The sequence below is a fragment of the Trichechus manatus genome, unplaced genomic scaffold, assembly GCF_000243295.1.
Source record: "Trichechus manatus latirostris isolate Lorelei unplaced genomic scaffold, TriManLat1.0 scaffold00045, whole genome shotgun sequence".
NCBI classification, from domain to species: domain Eukaryota; kingdom Metazoa; phylum Chordata; class Mammalia; order Sirenia; family Trichechidae; genus Trichechus; species Trichechus manatus.
Window position 1 is genome coordinate 6,640,270 of NW_004443981.1, and position 10,639 is coordinate 6,650,908.

A 10,639-nucleotide genomic window follows, 5' to 3' on the forward strand; every position below is an offset into this window, starting at 1 on the left:
GCCTAAAGCCCCTTGCTTGGCCTTAGCCCTGGCAGCTGCACTCTAATGGCTCTGCTAATCAATGTTTGAAGTTCACGGTGATGGAGCCCCAGGCCCTGATCCTAAAAGCCTAGCTTTGCCAGAACAAGTTCTCCTTTTTCTTCTTTTTTTCAAATACCATAAACAGCTTGACCTCTGTGCTTTCCACGGCTAACACTGATCCCTGGAGGAAATCAAGTTCAAGAAGCTCTCTCAGGAGTTTCAAACGCTCCTGGGTGCACATTCAAACCTTGCATTCAAAAACTAGAGAATATGCAAGTCACCAAATGGAATAAACTGAACGAGTATCACTGAGCGTCGATCAGGTATGGTAGGCTGAGTAACTGGTCCCAATTCTTCACCTGTCTCTGTACCCACATCCTTGCCAAGGCCTCATTTTGGGCAGAGCGTATTCCCCACCCCTTGACTTTGGGCTTCACCGTGGACTTGCCATGGCCAATGAAACAAGGTGGAAGTGACAGTGTGCTGGTTCCAGGCCTAGGCCTGTGGGGGCTTCTTGTTTCTATATCACCGTAAGAAGCACTTCCTCTGGAAGCCGCCACCCCATCCAGCCCAGTCCTGAAATAAACACACGTGGAGCAGAGCCCCATCACCTAACCCCGGGATGAACACATGAAGTACAGAACCCCACCACCTGACTCCAAAAGGGGAACACATGTGAAGCAGAGCCCCACAGCCTGAACCGCAGATCAGTGGTCAAAATCAAAGCTGCTACAGCTGCCATGGGGACAGAGATAGTGGTGGTGGTGATTTGGTGGTAGAATTCTTGCCTTCCATGCAGGACCAGGGTTCGTTTCCTGGCCAGTGCACCTCACGCACAGCCACTACCTGTCCATCAATGAAGGTCTGCATGGTGGCAAAAAGGTTAAGCACTCGACTTCGAAATGAAAGGTTGGCATTTGAACCTGTCTTAGTTATCTAGTGCTGCTATAACAGAAATACCACAAGTGGACGGCTCTAACAAACAGAAGTTTATTCTCTCACAGTCTAGGAGGCTAGAAGTCTGAACTCAGGGTGTCAGCTCCAGGGGAAGGATCTCTCTCTCTCTCTCTGTCATCTTTGGTGGAAGGTCCTTGTCATCAGTCTTGCCCTGGTCTAGGAGCTTCTCAGCACAGGGACCCCAGGTCAAAAGGACAGGCTCTGTTCCTGGCACATCTTGCTTGGTGGTATGAGGTCCCCCTGTCCTTCTGCTTGCTTCTCTCTTTTATATCTCAGAGATTGCCTCAAGATACAACCTAATCTTGTAGACTGAGTCCTGCCTCATTAACCTAACTGCCTCTAATCCTGCCTCATTAACATCAGAGAGGTAGGATTTACAACACATAGGAAAATCACATCAGATGACAAAATGGTGGACAATCACACAATACAGGGAATCATGCCCTGGCCAAGTTGACACATATTTTTGGGGGACATAATTCAATCCCTAACAGAACCCAACCAGCAACTCCGTGAGAGAAAGACATGGCAGTCTGTTCCAGAGAAGACTGCAGCCTAGAAAACAGTTCTGCTCTGTTTCACGGGGCTCCTACGAGTCCAAATCAATCTGATAGCACCTAACGACAATGACTTAGGTTCCAGACTAAGATGAACTAGGAAAAAAGGCCTAGTGAGTCACTTCCAAAAATCAGCCAATGAAAACCCACAGATTGCAAGGGTCTGACAGCAGCTAACGATCACGGCTGCCATGGTTTGAAGCACAGCCTCCCAGCCAAGCCCAGCATAGATCCGCAGAACTGCCCCAGCATGCCTACAGATCCATGAGAAAAAAAAAAATTGTTGTTTTAAACTACTGAGTTTTGGGATCACTTATTATGCAGCATTATTGTGGCAGAAACTAAATGGTGATACATCATGTGACAGACTTGAAGAAATGAAATGGGAGGAAAAGAAATGGGGAGGCAGAAAAGGAGAGCCGGAAAGAGAGAGGTGAGAGTTCCTTATAAAGTCTGACGCGGCCTGTTGCACGTTCTCACCTGCAGGCACACATAATCATTGCACATCTTGGTGTCACATAGCCCGGCCATACCAGCTGCGCAGAATCCTGGGAAACAAGGGAAGACCAAGCCCAGAAGGAGGGGGCAGTTTGCAGGGATGCAGAAAGCCGCTGCCGAACTGGGAGCACCCAGGATACAAGAAAGCCATGCAGAGCTAGGAGCACCCAGGATACAAGAAAGCCATGCAGAGCTGGGAGCACCCAGGATACAGGAAAGGCACTGCAGAGCTGGGAGCACCCAGGGAGGGGCCAGCAGCAAGGACCAGGTCTGCATTGAAGGTGAGGGAAGATCAGGAAGTTGAAGTTACACCCTACTGGGACGATGGGCATAGCTTTGGAAGGCATGACAGTGTTGGTCAGAGTGTTAACCTCTAGCCAAGGCAGGCCAGGGGGAGCCAGATGGAGCCCAGCTCCTGGGAGTGGGAACTGGCAGACATTAGGCAGGGGTCAGGTTATAAGAGGCAGCAACTCGAGGGAACAGGAAGGAGTCAAGCAGGTGGATGAGGCGCCCATTGGTGGCATTCAGGGGACCTTGGTACTGTGAGGGTTCTCACTTACTGTAGTGGGTTAGAGTGATGGCCCTCCAAAAGATATGTCTACATCATAACCCCCATATCTATTCATGTGACCTTATTTGGAAAAAGGGTCTTTGCAGAGGTAATGAAGTTTAGGATCTCCAGATGAGATCATCCTGGATTATCCGGGTGGGCCCTAAATGCAATGACAAGTGTTCTTACTAGAGACGGAAGAGAAGACACAGAGAGAGAGAGAGGAGGGGAAGGCCATGAGAAGATGAAGGCAGAGACTGGAGTGATACAGCCACAAGCCAAGGAATGCCAGGAGCCACCAGAAGAGGCAAGGAAGGATGCTCCCCTAGAGCCTTCAGAGGGAGCCCGGCCCTGCTGACACCTTGACTTCTAGCCTCCACTACTGTGATGGAATACATTTCTGTGGTGGTCAACCACGCCGTTTGTGGGGCTTAGTTCCGGCAGCTTCAGGATGCCTGTACACTCCTCCAAGCCGAATCACAGCACAGAGCTGTCTGCTCAGGGAAGGATTCCTCCACCACACCCCCAAAAAATAATCCCTCAGAAAGACTCTCCTTGTACTTAAGCACTTAAAAAGTCTCTCATCTAAGGGGTGGCCTCTTGTCTATTTTGCACACTGAAGGCTGTAAGCGGGAGTCACACTATGCCTCCTGGGGATGTGGTCTCACTTGCCTCTGTTGTCATTTATTTTGGCATTTGAACTGCAACTCTTCTTGTATTAAAACACTATTTCTCAATAGACTCGTCTCTATCCACAGTAGCACAGTGGAAGATGGGCTGGGAGGACCCCGTGTGCCAACGAATCGGGAGAGAGGATTTATATTTTGAAGGTATGTTCCTGATTGTTTAACACCTGGGTAGGTCCCTGATCTGCCTCCCTACCTGGTTGTGAACCCCAGGCCTAGGCCCCTTGGAGGCCTCCCCTCCCCTACAGTCCCACAGTTCCCCCTTGGCTACTAAGGAAGGTCCTGGCAGGGTCGGGGGGTCTTTCCTCCCAAGCAAGAGGGGACCAGACCGGGCCTATCTTTCAGCACTCAGTCTCATGGAAGAAGAAAGACACCAATGAATGAAACTCCTGAAAAAGAACAAATGTAAGGGACAAACACCTGGAAATGTCAGGGGCCTGGTACCACTGAGGTGAAAGGCTGCAAGCCCAAGCCCAGCCTGTATCGGGGCGGCCGCCCACTTTCCTACAAACACACCCCATACCTGCCAACCACCTAGACCTGCACATCCCGGAGGGTGTTGTCCACCAGCCTGTTGGCTGCTTTTGCAATTTCAGAGTCTCAAACGAGTCTTCCCAGGCTCCCAAAATGAACCCCAATGTCTGATTATTACCTTGTAAACATGTAGGAAGATCATAACACTCTCGTGCTCCAATTCCTCCAGTTGTTCCCAACGTCACTCAGAACCAAAGTCAGAGTCCTTTCAAACGCCTACAAGGGCCTGCACTGCCCCTCCCTCACACACACAACCTGGCCTTCTCGACCCCCCTCCAATGTTCTGACCTCTACTTCAGCCCTCATTCTCTCTTGTCTGGTCACACCGGCTTCCTTGGTTTCCTCAAACACCTCCTGCCTCAGGGCCTTGGCACTTGCTGTTCTCTGCCTAATGCTCTTCCTCCAAGTTACAACATGGCTCCCTCTGCTTCCTCAGTTCCTTCAGATTCTGATTCAGGGGCCACCTTAGCAGAGAAGCCCTTCTTGACCGCACGATCTAAAATGGCCACCCCGACTCCAATTCTCCCTCTCTCTCTTACTCCACTTCATTTTTTTCATATTCTGAACACCATCTGACATGTTACGTGTGTGCTTGCTTGTTCATTGAATGTTCGTCTCCCCTACATAAGAGCAAACATTTCATTTGGTTCACTCTCCTTCCTCAGGTTCGGAAACAGTGTTTGATGTGTAGAAAATGTCAAGAAATATTTGCTGAATGAATGAATAAATGAGTGAATGAGTAGCACTAGAAACAGCCACCAAGAAAGGATTTATTAGAAATCTTAGGTAGTGAGACCAAAAGAAGCGTAAGTAATCAAGGCGGGGAGCACCTCAGAACCCAAATTCAGGATGCAGCCAGACCTCAGGGGGGTCTGAAAATAAGAACAGGAAGGACTCTCCTCGTCTCTCACTCTAGTTGCTTCTACTTATTTTTTTATACTTTTTTTTTTTGCCAATTCAACAATTTTTACACGTAGAATCCAATGCCACTGATTCCATCAATCATGTGTTCAACATCACCAATATTCACTGTCAAATTTTCCATCACCATAAAAAGATGCTCAGTGTCCTAAACAATGACTCTCCCAGTGGTCTGTATGCATTTCCTACTCTAGATATCTCATATAAGTGGGATCATAGGATATTTGTCCTGTGGGGATTGCATCACTCAGCACAATGCTTTCAGGGTGCATCCGTGTCTTAGCACATACTAGGACTTCATTTCTCTTTATGTCCCTCTGGCTTCTTTCTGCACATTTACTCCGTTTCTCATTCTCAGCAGACCAGCTTTCTCTCTTAAACGGAGTGCAGAAGATGGCTGCCCTATGACTCCCCTCGTCTTTGTTACAGAACCAGCTATCCAGTTTGTTTCTCTGTATCTTGTTCTCTTTCCAAATTTCTAGGGAAAGAACCCTGGTTGGCCCCACCTTTCAAAGTGCCAGTCTCTGGTTTTATCAGTGTAGTAAGGAGGGTCAGATCATATTCATAAACACAGCCTCCAGGAGTCCACCTGATAAATGGGGAAGAAACAGCAGTCCAGGGCATCAGTGAGAGTTGGGGACACATCCTGAGAGAAAGTACTGCAAAACCTCTTCCAATGTCAGATACTGCCGTCCCAAAAGTTTGCTCCCAAGAAAGGGAGCTGCTCTTGCAGCCCTTTCAGGTTCAGGTTCAGGTTCAGAGCGAGACTGCCCCAGCCCTCCAAACAAATCTCCATCCCATCCAAGCCAGGGCTGCAGGGGTGTTACCCAGCCCACCTGCCATTGTGCTTGCAGTTTACGGTATTGCCACAACAGGGCACTCCAAAACCAGGAACCTAATTCTCCCAAGGCGTCCCTGGGTGTTGCAAAAGCTTAACTTGCTTGACTGCTAACCAAAAGGTGGAGATTCAGTCCACCCAGGGGCATCTCAGAAGAAAGGCCTGGCGATCTAATTCCAAAACATTGGCCATTGAAAGTGTGCTCTATGGAACCCAGTTCTGCTCTGATATGCAGAGGCTGCCATGAGTCAGAATCAACAGCAACTGTTTTTTATACATGAGTCCATATTGACATAAATAAATGATTGGACAGATAAATTAAATGGGAAGGAACAAATCTCGGACTTCAGAAGACCTAAATGAAAGTCAAAAGAGACTCTGAAACTTGTGCAGAGTAGCTAAAGTGAAAGGAAGAAATGAAGTCAGTCTTAGAAGAAATACAACCAGAATTTGCCTTAGGAATGAGGATGCCAAAAGTTCAGCTCGCTTCCTTTACACACATCATCAGGAAAGATCAGTTGCTAGAAAAGGACATCATGTTTGACAAAGTAGAGAGAGGGTCAGCAAAAACGGGGGAAACCCCCAATGAGATGGATTGACACAATCCTGGAGTCACAGCAATGGACTCAAACATACCAATGATCATGAAGATGGAGCAGGACTGTTACATATAAGGTCACCATGAGTCAGAGCCAATTCAACAGCAACTAGCAACAACAGAAGTTAGGATTAGGCTACCTTGGTATCTTTGTTGAAACTCAATTGACCATATGTTTAGGTTTATTTATGGACTCTCTATTCTGTTTCATTGATCTCATTGCCTATCCTTAATGATGATATTTTTTGTTTTTTATTCCTTTTCCCAGCAAGGGTTTAAAAAGGGTATTACTAAATAAAGAGTTAGCTTTGTTAATTTTTTCTATTGTTTATTGTCTATGTCATTGATTTCTGCTCTTTATTTTTTTTCTTCCACTCACTTTGGATTTAGTTTGCTCTTCTAAACTTAGAAACTTAAATAATTTATTTTAAACCTCTCTTTTCTTCTAATATAAATATTTAAAGCCTTTTTAAAAAATCCATCTATGCACTGATTTAGTTGCATCCTACAAACTTTGCTTTGTTTTCACTTCTATTCAAAACAGTTTCTAACTTCATTTGTGATTTTTAAAATTTATCCCACAGGTTATTTAGAAGCATATTTGCTCAATTCCTCTGTATCTGAGGAATTTCTAGATATCTTATTGTTATTTATTACTAATTTAATACCTTTGTGGTTGATAACATACTGTGTGTTTTTCATCTTTTACTGAAATTTATCAGGCCTTGTTTTATGGCCCAACCTATAGTCTAGCCTAATAAAATGTTCTATCTGGTTTTTCATATAGGTTGACAATCTCTGCTCTTTACAAAAAGTATTTAGTTCATTGATATTTAAATAATGACTAAAATGTTTGGGTTCAATTTATCATCTTGGATTTGTTTTGTATTTTGTCCCATATATTCTTTTTTCTTCTGTTCATCTTCCTGTCCTTTATTTTGGGCAAATTGAGCTTAAGGGCTTTATTTGCAAATTCCAGGAAATCAGAAAAGGCACAGTTGGCACTAGTTAGGGGAGTCTAAGAAGGTGGCTGATATACATTTGAGTTTTGGGGTGTCTTAGTCATCTAGCACTGCTCTAACAGAAATACCACAAGCGGACGGCTTTAACAAAGAGAAGTTTATTCTCTCATCGTCCAGTAGGCGAGAAGTCCAAATTCAGGGTGTCATCTCCAGGGGAACGCTTTCTCCGTCAGCTCTGGAGGAAGGTCCATGTCATCAATCTTCCCTTGGTCTGGAAGACTCTCTACGCAGGAACCTCAGGGCCAAAGGATGCGCTCTGCTCCCGGCACTGCTTTCTTCGTGGTATGAGGTTCCCATGTGTCTCTGCTCGCTTCTCTCTTTTATATCTCAAAAGAGATTGGCTTAAGACACTATCGAATCTTGTAGACCTCAACAGTATAACTGCCGCTAATCCATCTCATTAGATAATGGTGAGTGAATTTACAACACTAAGGAAATCATATCAGATTACAAAATGGTACACAATTACACAATACTGGGGATCATGACCCGGCCAGGTTGAAAGATATTTTGGAGGGACACAATTCAATCCATGACATGGGGTATCCTTGAAAGTAGCTTTTAAAAATAGTAAAGACTGTTGTGGCTACTTGGATTTTTTAGGCACCTCAGAGGAAAGGCCGGGCAATCTAATTCTAAAAAATCAGCCACTGAAAGTGTGCTCTGTGGAACACAGTTACGCTCTATATGCAGAGGTTGTCATGAGTCAGAATTGATATTTAATTTATCCTCCATGTGTCTATCAGTTTGTCGTACTGTGGGGGCTTGTGTGTTGCTGGAAGCTATGCCACCGGTACTCAAATAACAGCAGGGTCACCGATGGCGGACAGGTTTCAGCTGAGCTTCCAGACTAAGACAGACTAGGAAGAAGGGCCCAGCAGCCTAATTCTGAAAAGAATTAGCCAGTGAAAACCTTATGAATAGCAGCAGAACATTCTCTGGTATCGTGCTGGAAGATGAGCCCCTCAGGTTGGAAGTCACTCAAAAGACGACTGGGAAGAACTGCCTCCTCAAAGTAGAGTCGACCTTGATGTGGATGGAGTCAAGCTTCTGGGATCTTCATTTGCTGATGTGGCACGACTCAAAATGAGAAGAAACAGCTGCAAACATCCATTAATAATCGGAACGTGGAATGTACGAAGTATGAATCTAGGAAAATTGGCAATCATCAAAAATGAAATGGAACGCATTAACATCGATAACCTAGGCATCACTGAGCTGAAATGGACTGGTATTGGCCACTTTGAATCCGACAGTCATATGGTCTACTACGCCGGGAATGACAACTTGAAGAGGAAAGGCGTTGCATTCATCAACAAAAAGAACATTTCAAGATCTAGCCTGAAGTTCAACACTGTCAGTGATAGGATAATACCCATATGCCATCAAGGAAGACCAGTTAACACGACTATTATTCAAATTTACACACCAACCACTAAGGCCAAACATGAAGAAATTGATTCTTATCAACTTCTGCAGTCTAAAAGTAATCGAACCTGCAATCAGGATGCACTGATAATTACTGGTGATTGGAATGAGAAAGTTGGAAACAAGAACGATTGGTAGTTGGAAAATATGGCCTTGGTGATAGAAACGATGCCAGAGATTCCATGACTGAATTTTGCAAGACCAATGACTTTTTCATTACAAATACCTTTCTTCACCAACATAAACGGCAACTATACACATGAATCTTGCCAGATGGAATACACAGGAAGCAAATTGACTACATTTGTGGAAAGAGATGATGGAAAAGCTCAATATCATCAGTCAGAACAAGACCAGGGAGGGACTGAATGCATAACAATCAATTACTCATATGCAAGTTCAAGTTGAAGCTGAAGAAAATTAGAACAAGTCCACCAGAGCCAAAGTACGACCTTGAGTATATCCCACCTGAATTTAGAGACCATCTCAAGAATAGATTTGATGCGTTGAACACTAATGACTGAAGACCAGACGATATGTAGAATGACATCCAAGACATCATCCATGAAGAAAGCAAGAGGTCATTAAAAAGACAGGAGAGAAAGAAAAGACCTAAATGGATGTCAGAAGAGACTCTGAAACTTGCTCTTGAATGTCAAGGAGCTAAGGCAAAAGGAAAAAAGGATGACGTAAAAAAGCGGAACAGAAGATTGCAAAGGGCAGCTGGAGAAGACAAAGTATCATGATGACATACGCAAAGCCCTGGAGATAGAACACCAGAAGGAAAAAACACACTCAGCATTTCCCAAGCTGAAAGAACTGAAGAAAAAAATTCAAACCTCGAGTTGCAATACTGAAGGATTCTTGGGGGAAAATATTAAACAACGCATAAGGCATCGAAAGAAGATGGAAGGAATGCACAGAGTCACAATACCAATAAGAAATGGACGCCGTTCAACCATTTCAGGAGGTAACATACGATCAGGAACCGATGGTACTGAAGGAAGAAGTCCAAGCTGCACTGAAGGCACTGGCGAAAAACAAGGCTCCAGGAATTGATGGAATATCAACTGAGATGTTTCAACAAACGGATGCAGTGCTGGAAGTGCTCACTTTCAAGACATCTGGAAGACAGCTACCTGGCCAACTGACTGGAAGAGATCCATATTTATGCCTATTCCCAAGAAAGGCGATCCAACCGAAAGCGGAAATCATTGAACAATGTCATTAATATCACACGCAAGCAAAATTTTGCTGAAGATCCTGAAAAAGTGGCTGTAGCAGTATATCAACAGGAGCTGCCAGAAATTCAAGGTGGATTTAGAAGAGGACATGGAACCAGGGATATCCTTGCTGATGTCACATGGATCCTGGCTGAAAGCAGAGAATACCAGAAAGATCTTTACCTGTGTCTTATTGACTATGCTAGGGCATTCGACTTTGTGGATCATAAAAAATTAAGTACAACATTGCGGAGAATGGGAATTCTGCAACACTTAATTGTGCTCATGATGAATCTATACATGATCAACAGGCAGTCGTAATCTGAAAGCTGGACTATATGAAGAAGAACGGGGCATCAGGATTGGAGGAAGACTCATTAACAACCTGCATCATGCAGATGACACAACCTTGCTTGCTGAAAGTGAAGAGGACTTGAAGCATTTACTGATGAAGATCAAAGACCACAGCCTTCAGTATGGATTACATCTCAACATAAAACAAATACCCTCACAACGGGGCCAATAAGCAACATTATGATAAACAGCAAAAAGATTGACGCTGTCAAGGATTTCATTTTACCTCGATCCCCAATCAACACCCATGGAAGCAGCAGTGAAGAAATCAAAAGACGCGTTGCATTGTGCAAATCCACTACAAAAGTCTTCTTTAAAGTGTCGAAAAGCAAAGATTTCACCTTGAGGACTAAGGGGTGCCTGACCCATACCATGGTGTTTTCGGTCACCTAATATGTATGCGAAAGCTGGACAATTAATAAGGAAGAAAGAAGAACTGACGCCTTTGAATC